The following is a 16,016-nucleotide window of genomic DNA, read 5'->3' as shown; positions in this document are numbered from 1 at the left end:
ATATATATATATATATATATATATATATATATATATATATATATCCCCCGATTTGAACTATCGGGGATCGAACTCCAGTATTCCAGTGGGGATCACTCTCGAATCACAATCTGGAATCCCGGATTGGAATCCCGGGCGGGACAGAAACGCTTGGGCACGTTTCCTTTCACCTAATATTCATCTAGCAGTATATATAGATACCCCAGGAGTCAGCCAACAGTTGCTTGGTTATATCCTGGGGGAGGGTGAGTAGTTCGGCTTTAGGGGAAGGCGTCAATACCAGCCTAACGTATATACATACACAGGCTGCCTGTCCCCTGACGAAACGAATGGAGGGCGACGCTCTGTCAGTCCAAGAAATTGGGTATGGTAGGAGAAAGAGTGAGAGAGGGCAGGCGAGAGTGGGCATAGAACGTGGGTATAGGTGGGTATAGAAGGGGGGTATGGGTGGGTATAGAAGGGGGTATAGGTGGGTATAGAAGGGGGTATGAGTTGGTATAGAAGGGGGTATGGGTGGGTATAGAAGGGGGTATGGGTGGGTATGGGTATAGAAGTGGGGTATGGGTGGGTATAGAAGGGGGTATAGGTGGGTATAGAAGGGGGTATGAGTGGGTATAGAAGAGGGGTATGGGTGGGTTTAGAAGGGGGTATGGGTGGGTATAGAAGGGGGTATGGGTGGGTATAGAAGGGGGTATGGGTGGGTATAGGAGGGTATGGGTGGGTATACCTACGTCAGTACCATTGTCATGACAGGAGACATGTCTCCCAGCAACATATGTACGCAACACAGACTAGATAACAAGTGTTGCCCTTCATTGAGGAGGTCAACACTGGTGGCGTAGTGGTATAGCGCACGCCTCAGCGATTTCGCATGGGTTCGAACCCTGGCGAGGAAGGATCGACTGGGCGCCAATCTATAAATGTATACCTCCCTCGTTCATCAGCAGTATTTGAGGACTCAAGATGCAAGTCTCAGTCTTGCAGAGTACAGTCTACCGTGAGCTATGGCAAGCACTCAGTCTGCGCAGATAACAAGGTAGTTATCGTGCAACCCGTTCTCCCACTTTCGTACAGTCAATATTGACTTACTAAATACGTGCATATGTGACATACTAAACATACTAGTTTACCTTGAAAAGCTTCATAGAAAACACCGACCTTACCTAACCTTCTTAGTATGTTAAGATAAGCATCTTATTGCTTCGTAATTACAATTATTACTTAACCTATTATAGGTATAGGTTAAGTAATAATTGTAATTAAGAAGCAATAAGATGCTTATCTTAACATACTAAGAAGGTTAGGTAAGGTCGGTGTTTTCTATGAAGCTTTTCAAGGTAAACTAGTATGTTTAGTGTGTTTATTTGTGATGTGTGTCTATGTATATATTAACACGTTGTACTGAATGGGGTGAGAATAGCTTGAGCTACCTCATCCCTTTGTGTGTATTTTACCTCAATAAACTTATTTCAATTTCAATTTCAGTATGTTTAGTATGTCACATATGCACGTATTTAGTAAGTCAATATTGACTGTACGAAAGTGGGGAACGGGTTGCATCGTGGTACAGACATCAAGATACAGAAGTACAGTCGCCAGGATACAGCCACGAGAATACAGACACCAAAATACAACCGTGAACGCTCCAGGATTCAGCCACTAAAGTTACATACAGCAGGATACAATCATCCTACATACAGCAGGATACAGTCATCCTACATACAGCAGGATACAATCATCCTACATACAGCAGGATACAGTCATCCTACATACAGCAGGATACAATCATCCTACATACAGCAGGATACAGTCATACAACATACAGCAGGATACAGTCTGGTGAGTGCAGGCAGCAAGTATATAGATAGAGAGGCATTCACAGAGATTAACACATGACTTCCATTAGTCTCTATGATAACACGGTGCCAGTAGACTCACTCAAGGCACTCCCAGACTGTGGCACTCCCAGCCTGAGGCACTCCCAGTCTGGGACACTCCCAGCCTGTGGCACTCCCAGCCTGGGACACTCCCAGCCTGTGGCACTCCCAGCCTGGGACACTCCCAGCCTGTGGCACTCCCAGCCTGTGGCACTCCCAGCCTGTGGCACTCCCAGCCTGGGGCACTCCCAGCCTGTGACACTCCCAGCCTGTGGCACTCCCAGCCTGTGGCACTCCCAGCCTGTGGCACTCCCAGCCTGTGGCACTCCCAGCCTGGGACACTCCCAGCCTGTGGCACTCCCAGCCTGTGACACTCCCAGCCTGTGGCACTCCCAGCCTGTGGCACTCCCAGCCTGGGACACTCCCAGCCTGGGACACTCCCAGCCTGGGACACTCCCAGCCTGGGACACTCCCAGCCTGGGACACTCCCAGCCTGGGACACTCCCAGCCTGTGGCACTCCCAGCCTGTGGCACTCCCAGCCTGTGGCACTCCCAGCTTGGGACACTCCCAGCCTGTGGCACTCCCAGCCTGGGACACTCCCAGCCTGTGGCACTCCCAGCTTGGGACACTCCCAGCCTGGAACACTCCCAGCCTGTGGCACTCCCAGCCTGTGGCACTCCCAGCCTGGGACACTCCCAGCCTGGAGCACTCCCAGCCTGTGGCACTCCCAGCTTGGGACACTCCCAGCCTGGAGCACTCCCAGCCTGGGACACTCCCAGCCTGGGACACTCCCAGCCTGGGGCACTCCCAGCTTGGGACACTCCCAGCCTGGGGCACTCCCAGCTTGGGACACTCCCAGCCTGTGGCACTCCCAGCCTGAGGCACTCCCAGCCTGGGACACTCCCAGCCTGTGGCACTCCCAGCTTGGGACACTCCCAGCCTGTGGCACTCCCAGCCTGAGGCACTCCCAGCTTGGGACACTCCCAGCCTGTGGCACTCCCAGCCTGGGACACTCCCAGCCTGGGACACTCCCAGCCTGGGACACTCCCAGCCTGGGACACTCCCAGCCTGGGACACTCCCAGCCTGGGACACTCCCAGCCTGGGACACTCCCAGCCTGTGGCACTCCCAGCCTGTGGCACTCCCAGCCTGGGACACTCCCAGCCTGTGGCACTCCCAGCCTGTGGCACTCCCAGTCTGTGGCACTCCCTGTGTGAACAGGTGACAGTTTCCACCACACGCTCTCCCCTGACTCCATACACAGTTTCAAGTGTAGATATGATAGAGCCCAGTAGGCTCAGGAACCTGTACACCAGTTGATTGACAGTTGAGAGGCGGGACCAAAGAGCCAGAGCTCAACCCCCGCAAGCACAACTAGGTGAGTACCTATCAGCACCTTGCACTCGCTACGTCCTCCTCTGGACACGAGGTTTGGGTCCGCGCTGCTCAGAGTGCAAGTGTACTGGCCGGGGGGATGTCCAGCAGCGAGGGATCCTCCCTATCTCCCTCCCTCCCCCCCTTCTCTCCTAGATATCCAGACTAAGGGTTCTACTCACTCACAGTTACGTCTCGTAGCACCAATTAGCCTGATTTCCTACTCTCATGATCCGGTGAGATTTCTTCCTATTGGTGGGGGTGTAGTACATGCTGCTATGGCGGTGTGTCCACTCACAGGATGAGTGGCGCTGCCCAATACTGTCACTATGGCGGTGTGTCCACTCACAGGATGAGTGACGCTGCCCAATACTGTCACTATGGCGGTGTGTCCACTCACAGGATGAGTGACGCTGCCCAATATTGTCACTATGGCGGTGTGTCCACTCACAGGATGAGTGGCGCTGCCCAATACTGTCACTATGGCGGTGTGTCCACTCACAGGATGAGTGGCGCTGCCCAATACTGTCACTATGGTGGTGTGTTCACTCACAGGATGAGTGACGCTGCCCAATACTGTCACTATGGCGGTGTGTCCACTCACAGGATGAGTGACGCTGCCCAATACTGTCACTATGGCGGTGTGTCCACTCACAGGATGAGTGGCGCTGCCCAATACTGTCACTATGGCGGTGTGTCCACTCACAGGATGAGTGGCGCTGCCCAATACTGTCACTATGGTGGTGTGTTCACTCACAGGATGAGTGACGCTGCCCAATACTGTCACTATGGTGGTGTGTTCACTCACAGGATGAGTGACGCTGCCCAATACTGTCACTATGGCGGTGTGTCCACTCACAGGATGAGTGGCGCTGCCCAATACTATCACTATGGCGGTGTCCACTCACAGGATGAGTGGCGCTGCCCAATACTGTCACTATGGCGGTGTGTCCACTCACAGGATGAGTGGCGCTGCCCAATACTGTCACTATGGCGGTGTGTCCACTCACAGGATGAGTGACGCTGCCCAATACTGTCACTATGGCGGTGTGTCCACTCACAGGATGAGTGACGCTGCCCAATATTGTCACTATGGCGGTGTGTCCACTCACAGGATGAGTGACGCTGCCCAATACTGTCACTATGGCGGTGTGTCCACTCACAGGATGAGTGACGCTGCCCAATACTGTCACTATGGCGGTGTGCCCACTCACAGGATGAGTGGCGCTGCCCAATACTGTCACTATGGCGGTGTGTCCACTCACAGGATGAGTGGCGCTGCCCAATACTGTCACTATGGCGGTGTGTCCACTCACAGGATGAGTGGCGCTGCCCAATACTGTCACTATGGCGGTGTGTCCACTCACAGGATGAGTGGCGCTGCCCAATACTGTCACTATGGCGGTGTGTCCACTCACAGGATGAGTGACGCTGCCCAATACTGTCACTATGGCGGTGTGTTCACTCACAGGATGAGTGACGCTGCCCAATACTGTCACTATGGCGGTGTGTCCACTCACAGGATGAGTGACGCTGCCCAATACTGTCACTATGGCGGTGTGTCCACTCACAGGATGAGTGGCGCTGCCCAATACTGTCACTATGGCGGTGTGTCCACTCACAGGATGAGTGGCGCTGCCCAATACTGTCACTATGGCGGTGTGTCCACTCACAGGATGAGTGACGCTGCCCAATACTGTCACTATGGCGGTGTGTCCACTCACAGGATGAGTGACGCTGCCCAATACTGTCACTATGGCGGTGTGTCCACTCACAGGATGAGTGGCGCTGCCCAATACTGTCACTATGGCGGTGTCCACTCACAGGATGAGTGACGCTGCCCAATACTGTCACTATGGCGGTGTGTCCACTCACAGAATGAGTGACGCTGCCCAATACTGTCACTATGGCGGTGTGTCCACTCACAGAATGAGTGACGCTGCCCAATACTGTCACTATGGCATCATGTCCACTCACAGAATGAGTGACGCTGCCCAATAAACTCGACCTTTGAATAAAACATTATTAAAGTAAACCCACGCACCGAGAAGCCGCATATGTCTCTGGCAGACACCTTTCAAAAAGCGCGGATGGAAAAGATGCATCTATCCCTTACCCATCCCTCTCCTGCTCAATAATCCCCTCTTTCCCTTCCCTCCCACGCGACACTGGCTCTCTCCCACGGCCTGGGACGGCAAGGAAGCAAATAAAACATATAATAAGAAAGAGGAGCAAGGAGAAATGAGGTTAGTTGATTGTAAGAGAGAGATTGGAGAAGGAGAAAGATAGGGAGGCCAAAAGGAAAGAAAATAGGAAGATGGAGAAGGAAGGAGAGGAGAGGGAGACAGGAGGAAAGAGTTGAAGTGGGAGGGGGAAAATACCAGATAATAATAATAATAATAATAATTCATTTATAACAATATAAATATGCTTGTTATTAAGAGAGCACCTCACATATCCACAGAGGCATCTATTCCTTTCCCCCCGTCCCATCCCAAATCCTTATCCTGACCCCTTCCAAGTGCTATATAGCCATAATGGCTTGCCGCTTTCTCCTAAACATTCCCTTTCCTTTCCCCGAGTCCTATAGCCAGAGCAAATGAAACACCATTAACATTAAGACAATATTACTATATTGTCTATTACAATCATTTTAATTTTAACATTATTATTATTTCTATAAATATATCTGGTTATTTCTCTAACCAGCAGCAAAACATAAAACAACCTATAAGATGTAAAATGTAAAATCAGGAGTATTTTCTTAATTATATCTGGTCTTTTCTCAGTGGGTATACACAGCTTGAGATATTACTGTTTGCCCTTCGTTGTGTTGAGTGAATAAGCTTCCTGAACTCCACAAGTGGACAAGCTTCAAGGTGTCGACGGGTGGACAAGCTTCGTGGTGTCAACAAGTGAACAAGCTTCATGGTGTCAACAAGTGAACAAGCTTCATAAGTGTCAACAAGTGAACAAGCTTCATAAGTGTCAACAAGTGAACAAGCTTCATAAGTGTCAACAAGTGAACAAGCTTCATGGTGTCAACAAGTGAACAAGCTTCATGGTGTCAACAAGTGAACAAGCTTCATGGTGTCAACAAGTGAACAAGCTTCGTGGTGTCAACAAGTGAACAAGCTTCATGGTGTCAACAAGTGAACAAGCTTCGTGGTGTCAACAAGTGAACAAGCTTCATGGTGTCAACAAGTGAACAAGCTTCGTGGTGTCAACAAGTGAACAAGCTTCATGGTGTCAGCAAGTGAACAAGCTTCGTGGTGTCAACAAGTGAACAAGCTTCGTGGTGTCAACAAGTGAACAAGCTTCGTGGTGTCAACAAGTGAAGAAGCTTCGTGGTGTCAACAAGTGAACAAGCTTCATAAGTGTCAACAAGTGAACAAGCTTCGTAAGTGTCAACAAGTGAACAAGCTTCATAAGTGTCAACAAGTGAACAAGCTTCGTAAGTGTCAACAAGTGAACAAGCTTAGTGGTGTCAACAAGTGAACAAGCTTCATAAGTGTCAACAAGTGAACAAGCTTCGTAAGTGTCAACAAGTGAACAAGCTTCGTGGTGTCAACAAGTGAACAAGCTTCATAAGTGTCAACAAGTGAACAAGCTTCGTAAGTGTCAACAAGTGAACAAGCTTCGTGGTGTCAACAAGTGAACAAGCTTAGTGGTGTCAACAAGTGAACAAGCTTCATAAGTGTCAACAAGTGAACAAGCTTCGTAAGTGTCAACAAGTGAACAAGCTTCGTGGTGTCAACAAGTGAACAAGCTTCATGGTGTCAACAAGTGAACAAGCTTCATGATGTCAACAAGTGAACAAGCTTCGTGGTGTCAACAAGTGAACAAGCTTCATGGTGTCAACAAGTGAACAAGCTTCGTGGAGGGGACAAGGGGTACAAACAAACGCAACATCTGCATAGATAATCCCATTAAAATCCGCATTGCACCATTAAACCATCTTCAGTGCAAATGCAGCGAGCCTACAACCCACTCTACTGTGGCTGGACACAGATAACGAGCGACTAGAGTACATTTCCTATCAAACGCAAGCAAACAAATATTTCCTGATTAAAAATATGTAAACAAAAAAAATGTACGTAGTGGACGCGGAGAGAGAGAGAGCAGGGACAGAGCAGCTGACACTCGCGTGGATTAAGAATGTGCTCTAATTCCTTACCCACTGGTTATTGATGATCACCATGATGCAAGACAACAGGGGGGATTGCAACAATATCATCAACAACACCTACCTTGCGGTTGGCAAGCCATCCAAATCCACACCCACAGGTAGACCACGTGATCACAGTCAATAATCTCTCACGTGCCACGTGTACATATTATGGGATATCATATTGCATCATAATCTACTTTGTGTGTAATAAGGATACAAAACTTGCCTCATTAAAACAATAAAGCTTGCAAGTATTACGTAATACCGAATTTAATGACGGTTTAACAATCTTCAAGTCATCAAAACAAATATACATGTGGCACCTCAGCCTTGACGTAAACATGGTCACTACGCTCGGTACGGGGCTCAGGGCAAGGAAGCCTTATTAAACTCTTGCCATTTTGTTTTTCTCTCAGATATTTACTGGCGGTTATTATTCGCTATTGTAATCGCTCTTACCAACAAGATAAATTCTAATTTTAGTGCAAATATACGTCTATTACAGTTTCAATGGAATGAAGTGCGACAACATGGCAAATCAGAAAGCAAGGCACAATGGAGAATTAACAGCAATGGCAAATGGCGAATTATGAAATAAAAAAATTTCCACGACCACAAAATAAGGAAATAGATCAAATTATTACACTTCAAAGGAAAAATACCATTATTTATTATTCCAAATAATCCCCTTAGGCTGAATCAAAATCATCACGAACAATACCTAGAAGACTAGTCATACGTGAGCCATGTGACCTCTATTATATATGGCAGGGGAGGGGCCCCTTCCTAGTCCATGGCGGGAAAAATATCGTTCCCCACCATTGGCTATCGTCACGAAAGCGCGGGAAAATTACTGAGTGACTACGATACCCGCACTCTTGCCATAATGCCACAACTCATGTTATTGCTGAACAAAGAGAGTGCTGTTATAGTTACAGCACCAAGGACATATAATGGACACTTACGTATACAAAAAAATATATATATATATATATTACCATAATTGACGAGAAAATAATGCGAGAATCTCCATTTAATATATGTATTGAAATAAATAAATAAATAGAACGGAAATCGTTGAATAAATACCTTTTTGGAACTCTTTGTTGATAGTTGTTGCCTTGACGCCAAGTGCTTCCTGTATCACCACGTTGTTGCCACTGCCAGCCTTTGTTTTTGTTTTGATTCACAAAAATGTGTTTTTGAAGGATATGTCCCTCAGAGGTGTTTGTCTCTTCCTCAAATATGTGTCATCACACATCGATGATACAGAGCACTAAAGTGTAGGTAAGTTGTTTTCCAAGTTATATGCACTTGCAGCTGGCAGAGATCTCGGTCGAGGTAAACACAGTATATTACTGTCTATCATAAGCAATATATCAAAAGCGACTAAATCATCACTTATTTGACGGTAAATAACTGTTTAAAGGTCTCTGGGTGAGTTTAAGCAACTCATGTTGTAGTGTTGTTGAGTACACTCGAGGGTAAGTATGTTTTGATACACTTTCTCACTGGATAGTTTCACTTCGACTGGTTTCACTCTGTGGTTTGTTTTGATCTTACTCGAGGAAGTCCAGAGGGGTCACTGTAGTGCAGGCTGCAGCCAATCACAGCGTGCCTTGCACATGTATTGAGGCAGCAGCCAATCACGTTGAGCGACACATCCGGCTTCGTGTCAGGCTGTAAACATGGCTCCACATGGTCTTCTCTTTCCTCTCGAATATTCTCACATCCCTGTTTTTTCTTCTTTGGCGAGTTATGTTGCTTTATTTTCCATTCGGCAATATATTATTTACATCTATTTTCACATTCTGTCGCTGACACTTAGCCTAAATTAAATATTTGACTACAGTAACATGTTATAGTTATTATATTGGCGACATCTACAAACCCATGTTCTATGTGGACCTTGAGGATCTATGACGTCAAGATGACGTATACTATTTTGGTGGTTGGCCAACATGCCAGATTTGCGCGTTATAATAACATATGTTCCATTTTGTATTATATCAATACTATAATTTATGAGTACTTTAATAATCAAAGAAGCATAACATTACCATAGGTTTGCTTGTATATTTATATAAATTATATTGCACTAAATTGCTCCCATCACCTTAAGAAGGGTTGGCTAACCTGCGAATAGAAGAAAAGATGTCGAGAAGTTTCTGAGAAGTACGATCGATAAAAAGTGAACGTAATACTCTGCCATCTGGTGGTGGAAATGTGAACCTCGGCCAGGGCGTATCTTCAACAGAAAACGACAGCGATGAATGGATAACATCAGATAGACCCAAAAAATACAAAATAAAAAAGGCGAGAAAAATATGTTGTATGTCATGAGGATATCCTTGCTCGGTGTGTCCGTCACATATGGGTGTCTTTAGCATTTAGTTATACGTTCAAGGGGGCAACGTCATTAATATGTTGTTGTCCCTGTACAATATGCTCCATACACAGTTTCAAATCTAGATATGATTGAGCCTAACAGGCTCAGGAATAATAATAATAGTAATAATAATTTATTTGCAAGAGTGGGTTGGTGAGATTACAAAAGATTAGTATTTTTACATCCCATGTAAAGCCACTGACACGCATAGCGTTTCACGCAGGTCCTTAATCTAACATATCAGGTTAGATAAAAAGATATATTGCAGCATGGTTTTATATCAACAAATATGCGGAAAAATACAAATATACTTCTTCTCAACACGGAAGAAGACTCACTATCACTTCAAGTTGATCTAAATAGGGTTTTGAAATGGTCAAAGGATTGGCAGATGCAGTTTAATGCTGATAAATGTAAAGTTCTGAGGCTAGGTAATGATGATAAGAGTTACAAGATACGAGCTAGATGGTGTTGAGATTGCGAAGTCGGATTGCGAAAGGGATCTGGGAGTTATGATTAGTAAGAATTTAAAACAAAAGGATCAATGCATGAATGTTCGTAATAAGGCAAATAGGACACTGGGATTTATTAATCGAAGCGTTAGTAACAAGACACCTGGTGTGGTTCTTAAGCTATATCTTGCTCTAGTTAGGCCCCATTTAGATTATGCAGTTCAGTTTTGGTCGCCGTACTATAGAATGGATATAAATTAACTTGAACGTGTCCAGCGTAGGATGACTAAGTTAATTCCCCAAATTAGAAATCTTTCATATGAAGAAAGATTAACAAAGCTTAACTTGCATTCACTGGAAAGGCGAAGAGTTAGGGGTGACATGATAGAGGTTTACAAGTGGATGAATGGACATAAAAAAGGAGATATTAATAGGGTATTAAAAGTATCAACTCAAGACAGAACACGAAACAATGGGTATAAATTGGATAAGTTTAGATTTAGGAAAGACTTGGGTAAATACTGGTTCAGTAACAGGGTTGTTGATTTGTGGAACCAATTGCCGCGTAACGTGGTGGAGGTGGGGTCCCTCGATTGTTTCAAGCGTGGGTTGGACAAGTATATGAGTGGGATTGGGTGGTTATAGATAGGAGCTGCCTCGTATGAGCCAATAGGCCTTAAGTCGTACTCTAGGAATATCAAAACTGTATTTATTTCTGGTGTGGTGCTCATGGGTTCTGTTACAACCTTCTATGAAGCTTTTGAGGTCAGGATTGGCATTACAGTTCAGCGTTTTATATATGTATAATACACATGAGAGAATGTGCAGTGACTTAAATTAATATCTAACATATTCAGAGATTTGAGTAAGGGTACCGAGTGATGTCTGGGGCTAGAGTTGGATATTGTTCTAATAGCAGCTTTGTGTTGAGTAATTAGAGGACGTAAATGATTTTGGGTAGTAGAACCCCAAGCACAAATACCATAGTTGAGATATGGTATTGATACCATATCTATTACTATTATTAGATATATTGATACAGATCTATTCCATTCTATGCTAAATCTGATTTCTTTATGATCACTGTTCCCTAGCTCACTCCCTATTTCGATGTCCTTAATTTGTGTTTCCCTGTTATTTAATACTAAATCTAAAATATTATTTCCCCGCGTTAGTTCCTTAATATGTTGCGTAAGAAAGCAATCGTCAATTAATTCTAGAAAACCTTCTGCTTCATTATTCCCTGTTTTGTTCAACCAGTTTATTCCACTAAAATTAAAGTCACCCATGACATAAATACTGTTAGATCTAGATGCTCTAGATATTTCATCCCATAGATGCTTTGCTTCCATTCTGTCTAAATTTGGTGGCCTATATATGACTCCTATTATAATAACATTTGCTTTTTCGTTTAATTCTATCCAAATAGTTTCTGTGTGTGGCTCAGTTTTGAGACTACATTTCAAATTGTCCCTAGCATATATGGCTACTCCCCCTCCTCGTCTAATATATCTATCTGTGTGAAATAGTTTAAATCCATTTATTTGATATTCAGCTAATAGTTCTCTATTTTCTACATTCATCCACGTTTCGGTAAGTGCAATAATATCTATTTTTTTCTGTGCAGACAAGAGCATTTAATTCGTTAATTTTATTTCTTAGACTTCTACTGTTAGTGTAATATACCCTAAGTGAATTGTTATTTTTAAGCCCTTTTCTTTCCCTGATCATTTTGCCAATTCCTTTCTCCCACGAACACATACTTTTCTTACCTTCTTCCTCCAAATCAATTCCCATACCACTATCTACTAACAGTTTAAACCCAAGCAAACACCTCTAACCACTGGTTCCAACGAGTTCGCAACAGCAACAACCCCAGCCCTCGATAGATGCACCCCATCACGAGCATACATTTCATTTCTTCCATAGAAGTGTTCCCAGTTGTCTATGAAAGATATTGCATTTGATTTGCAACATCTTTCCAACTGGCAATTGACACCAAGTGCCCTCGACATCCATTCATTTCCCACTCCTTTTCTTGGAAGAATGCCACATATGATCGGGATTCCTCCCTTGCTCCTAACTAATTCTATTGCTGTCCTGAATCTCTGTATTAGTTCTTCACTCCTAACTCGCCCAACATCATTACCCCCTGCACTAATACAAATAATGGGTTTGTTCCCATTTCCCGTCATAATATCATTCATGTTTCCAACAATATCACCAATTCCAGCTCCCGGATAGCAAACCCTTAATCTGTTCCCCCTATCTCTGGCACAAAACGTTCTGTCTAAATGCCTCACCTGGGAATCTCCCACAACCAAAATTCGCTTCGGTACCTCCTTAACTTTCTGAGCAGCCTGAGGGGCCTGCACTCCGCCGCTCCTCGCTGATTTCCGTTCCGAGTGAACTGCAGGCTCACCACAGCACTCGTCCTCCAACACGGCAAATGAATTTGCTGTCCTTAGGGCGTCTGTAGGTGGCCTTGTCAAGGTCTTCTTAAGACCCCTGTCCTTAACGACTTTCCACGACGAGGTCTTGTTAATATTGGTCTCCTCCTTCGTTTCTTCCCGAAGTTTCAGCTGTCGTACCTCCTCACGTAGGGAATCCATCTCTGCTCTCAGTTCCAACTAGATTCATCAAATCTAGTTGAAATGAATTGCAAATTCATTTGCAATTGTCTACTCAAGTAACTTTCCCACAATAGACGTTAGGCTAATTGATCGATAGTTTGATGCAAGTGATCTATCTTCTTTCTTAAAAATTGGTACCACATTAGCAACCTTCTGCCACTCTGCCCGACTCCAATGATTCACCAAATATGGCAGACAATGGATCGCAAAGCTCCTCTTTGCATTCCCTAAGCACCCCGGCAAACACCCCAGCCGGCCCCGGAGATCTGTTTGGTTTGAGTCCTACCACTTGTCCAACAACATCATCCCCAGCAACCGCTAGACCAGCCAACCTGTCCTCGTCCCCACCCACACAGACCCGTTCGGCTGAGGGCACAGAGTCAAGCTCCTCTTTAGCAAACACAGAGACAAAACATCTATTAAAAATACTACTCATCCCCTCGCCCCCATCCGCCATCCGACCCGTCCCGGATTTTAATGGACCCATCCCCTCCCCCAAACCCTGTTCGATATAACTGAAAAAAACCTTATCATCATTAAGTTATGAACTTTTGTGGACGAGAGAGCTTTATTTAACCCACAGAGCGAAGGACAGCATCTTGGACAAGGTTAGGCTAGGCAAGTCTCGGTGACGCGTGAGATATTTCCAGTATTGACATGGGAAAAATGTTGGTGTTCAGTTATACTACAGTCATTAAAGAAGGTCATTAGTTGTTGGACACACTTTATTTCATATCTTTTTCCCGTTCTTTCCTTCCTTACAATGATCGTTCCATTCCTAGTGTAGCACTGCTTGATAAGACTTGAGTTTTGTTTACGAATTTGTTGCAGCCTGAAGAGGAGGGATCCATGCTGCTTGGCAAGGCACTCGTTTATATAAAGTTTTTTTATATATATATGTGTAGCTAATTGAATGGTGTCATACTTAGCAGCGGGATTTGTCAGTCTAATGAACATTCGCCTAGTGTTACGGGGACTTTTTTAGCAAGTCGACTGTGATGAGACGAGGTTGTTGTTTAAGATTCAGCTACTAGGAACAAAAAGTTGCAAGTAGCACGGGCTATGGTGAGCCCGTAGTGGACTTACTTGGCACAGGAGCGGGGCTATAACTTGTGAGACGAGTTGTTGTTGTTGTTTAAGATTCGCTACTCAGAAAGATAAGTTCCAGTAGCACGGGCTATGGTGAGCCCGTAAGTGGAGGGTCTTTGGAGCCATTATCTGTATCAGTGGCTGATACTAGAGATGTGGCGATGGATGGGGGTCTTCATGATGGTTTTCAGCCTGGAGGGCTGGCTATACCAGTTATGGAGCTGGTGGGGTTAGTGTAGACCTCTAGGTTTTCTGTTTTTTCTTTGCCTGTGACTTTGGCTGAGCAGTGCTGTCGTTAGAGTTTGGTGACGTGGCCTCCATGAGGAAGTCTTGAGCCGTGTAGGTGTCGTATTTGTGATGCGGCGGTGGAGCTCCTACTGTGATTTCCTCGTCTGTGGAGTCCGTAACCTCCGTAGTGGGCGTTTTTGTCTTTCGCCTCGCAGCTTTACGTAGGTTTAGGTGTCGTTGATTGGTGGTTGTAGCTATTTCAGGAGCGCTGATGGTGCTGTTATCGTTTGTATACAGCACGTCTGCTAGCGCGGCTGCTGAGATAGTGATGGTAGGAGTGTTGGGAGCTGGAGAAGGAATTACCTCTGTTTGTGTCGCCCGGGTCATGGGCGGTTCTGGAGTCGGTGTTGAAGTTGACCGCATGGTCGTCCTGGTGGTAGTCTCCGGAGTGGTAGAGGAGGCAGTGAGAATTACGCTAGTGGCTATGATGGGGGCCAGGCCATTGTCTATGTATAATGCGTTTAGTTCACTGACAAAGCGCTGGTTGTCTGGTCCTGCAAGCCTTTCCGCTAGTTTAAGAAGACCAGGGATAATGCCTGCACGTGATGCAGGGGGCTGTGAAGGAGCCTGTGGGACCTTGGGGACCTTGGGTCCCCAATGAGAAGGCTGTGTCGCCTGCTGGGAGGAGCCACATGTTGGTAGGACCGGAAAGTCTTCTGGTCGACTAGTGAGAGCTAAGGTGGTGAGTTGAACGCTTGGGGCTCTGGTCGAGGAGGTAGACAAGTTGTTTCTTTGGCTTCAACCTGGGCCTTGATGATTTCCTGTCTGCGGGGGCAGCGGTAGGAAATTGCGGGGTGATTGCCATCACAGAGCAAGCAGTGATGGACTGTTGCCTTGCATATGGAGTAGTGATGGTCCAGTGCGCACAGGCTGCACCTCTGGACAGGGTGCTGACACTTGTTGGTCGGGTGGGAGAGCTCGTAGCACTTAAAGCACTGCGGGATCTCATGGTATCGTTCCTTTTTTATTTGGTGGGGGTGGTATTTTTAGGCCGAAGCAGTAGAATCCTTGTGTGGCAGCCTGGGTGGCCGCAGCTATGGTGGTGAACGTAATCTTCATTGATGTTTTGTCGGTGTTGCAGAACTCTAGGTTGAATACCGACAGGTCTGGATTTTCGTCCTCGATATTGTTTATGATATGATGTTGAGGTCGCTCAGCGATCCACCGGCTGGTCCTGCTGGTAAAAACAGTTCTTCCGGCCAGGAACTGACGTGGGAAGTGAGGATGTAGGTAGTGCTCTTTGCGAAGAATGGCATCGTTAGTGAGGAGTTTTTCTTGCTCCTCTTCACATGAAAAGTAGAGCACGATATCTTCACCTTCCTGACTAATGTCAGCGGGTTTGAGGCCAGTTACGTCCTTCAGGACCTTTAAAGTATTGCTTCTTCCGATAGCATGACCGTCAAGTGGAGTAGCTCTGACCTTAAGACGTTTGGGTCGCATTGTGACCACACTGCGCCTTGTGATGTGTTGGCGGGAGATGTCTCTCCCGTCCTGTGACGTGTGAGACGAGGGAGGCAAGGGCAAGAGAGAGGCGAGGAGATGAAAGTCTTAGAGGAAGATAGAAGCCAGGCAAAATGTACGGAAGGTAAGGTGTAATAAAGGAAGTAATAATAGGTGTAAGAATGGGAACGTGAGAGAAACAAGAGAAAGAAAAAAAAAGGATGGGTAGGCTTATGTTAGGTCATGTTTGTTAGAAAGTTTAGAACATTTGAGTATATACTGTGAAAGGGAAGAGTTAACAGC

The 16,016-nt window shown here is 45.7% G+C and overlaps 1 protein-coding gene across 2 annotated transcripts in view; it reads right to left on the bottom strand.

Moving 5' to 3' along the window:
* LOC123746364 (protein CREBRF homolog) overlaps window positions 1-8,983 on the bottom strand; it is a 145,034-nt gene extending 136,051 nt beyond the window's left edge. Inside the window, exon 1 of one of the 2 annotated variants that reach the window (XM_069314984.1) lies at window positions 8,512-8,983. The gene's annotated coding sequence lies outside the window, so the exon portion shown is untranslated. The remainder of the gene's footprint in view (window positions 1-8,511) is intronic. The other variant, XM_069314983.1, reaches the window with a different exon arrangement.
* Window positions 8,984-16,016: the final 7,033 nt, after the last annotated feature.

Source organism: Procambarus clarkii, chromosome 80 (assembly GCF_040958095.1).
Source record: "Procambarus clarkii isolate CNS0578487 chromosome 80, FALCON_Pclarkii_2.0, whole genome shotgun sequence".
Lineage (NCBI taxonomy): Eukaryota > Metazoa > Arthropoda > Malacostraca > Decapoda > Cambaridae > Procambarus > Procambarus clarkii.
The sequence above is the reverse complement of the archived record's forward strand: the minus strand, read 5'-3'. Positions and strand labels throughout refer to the sequence as shown.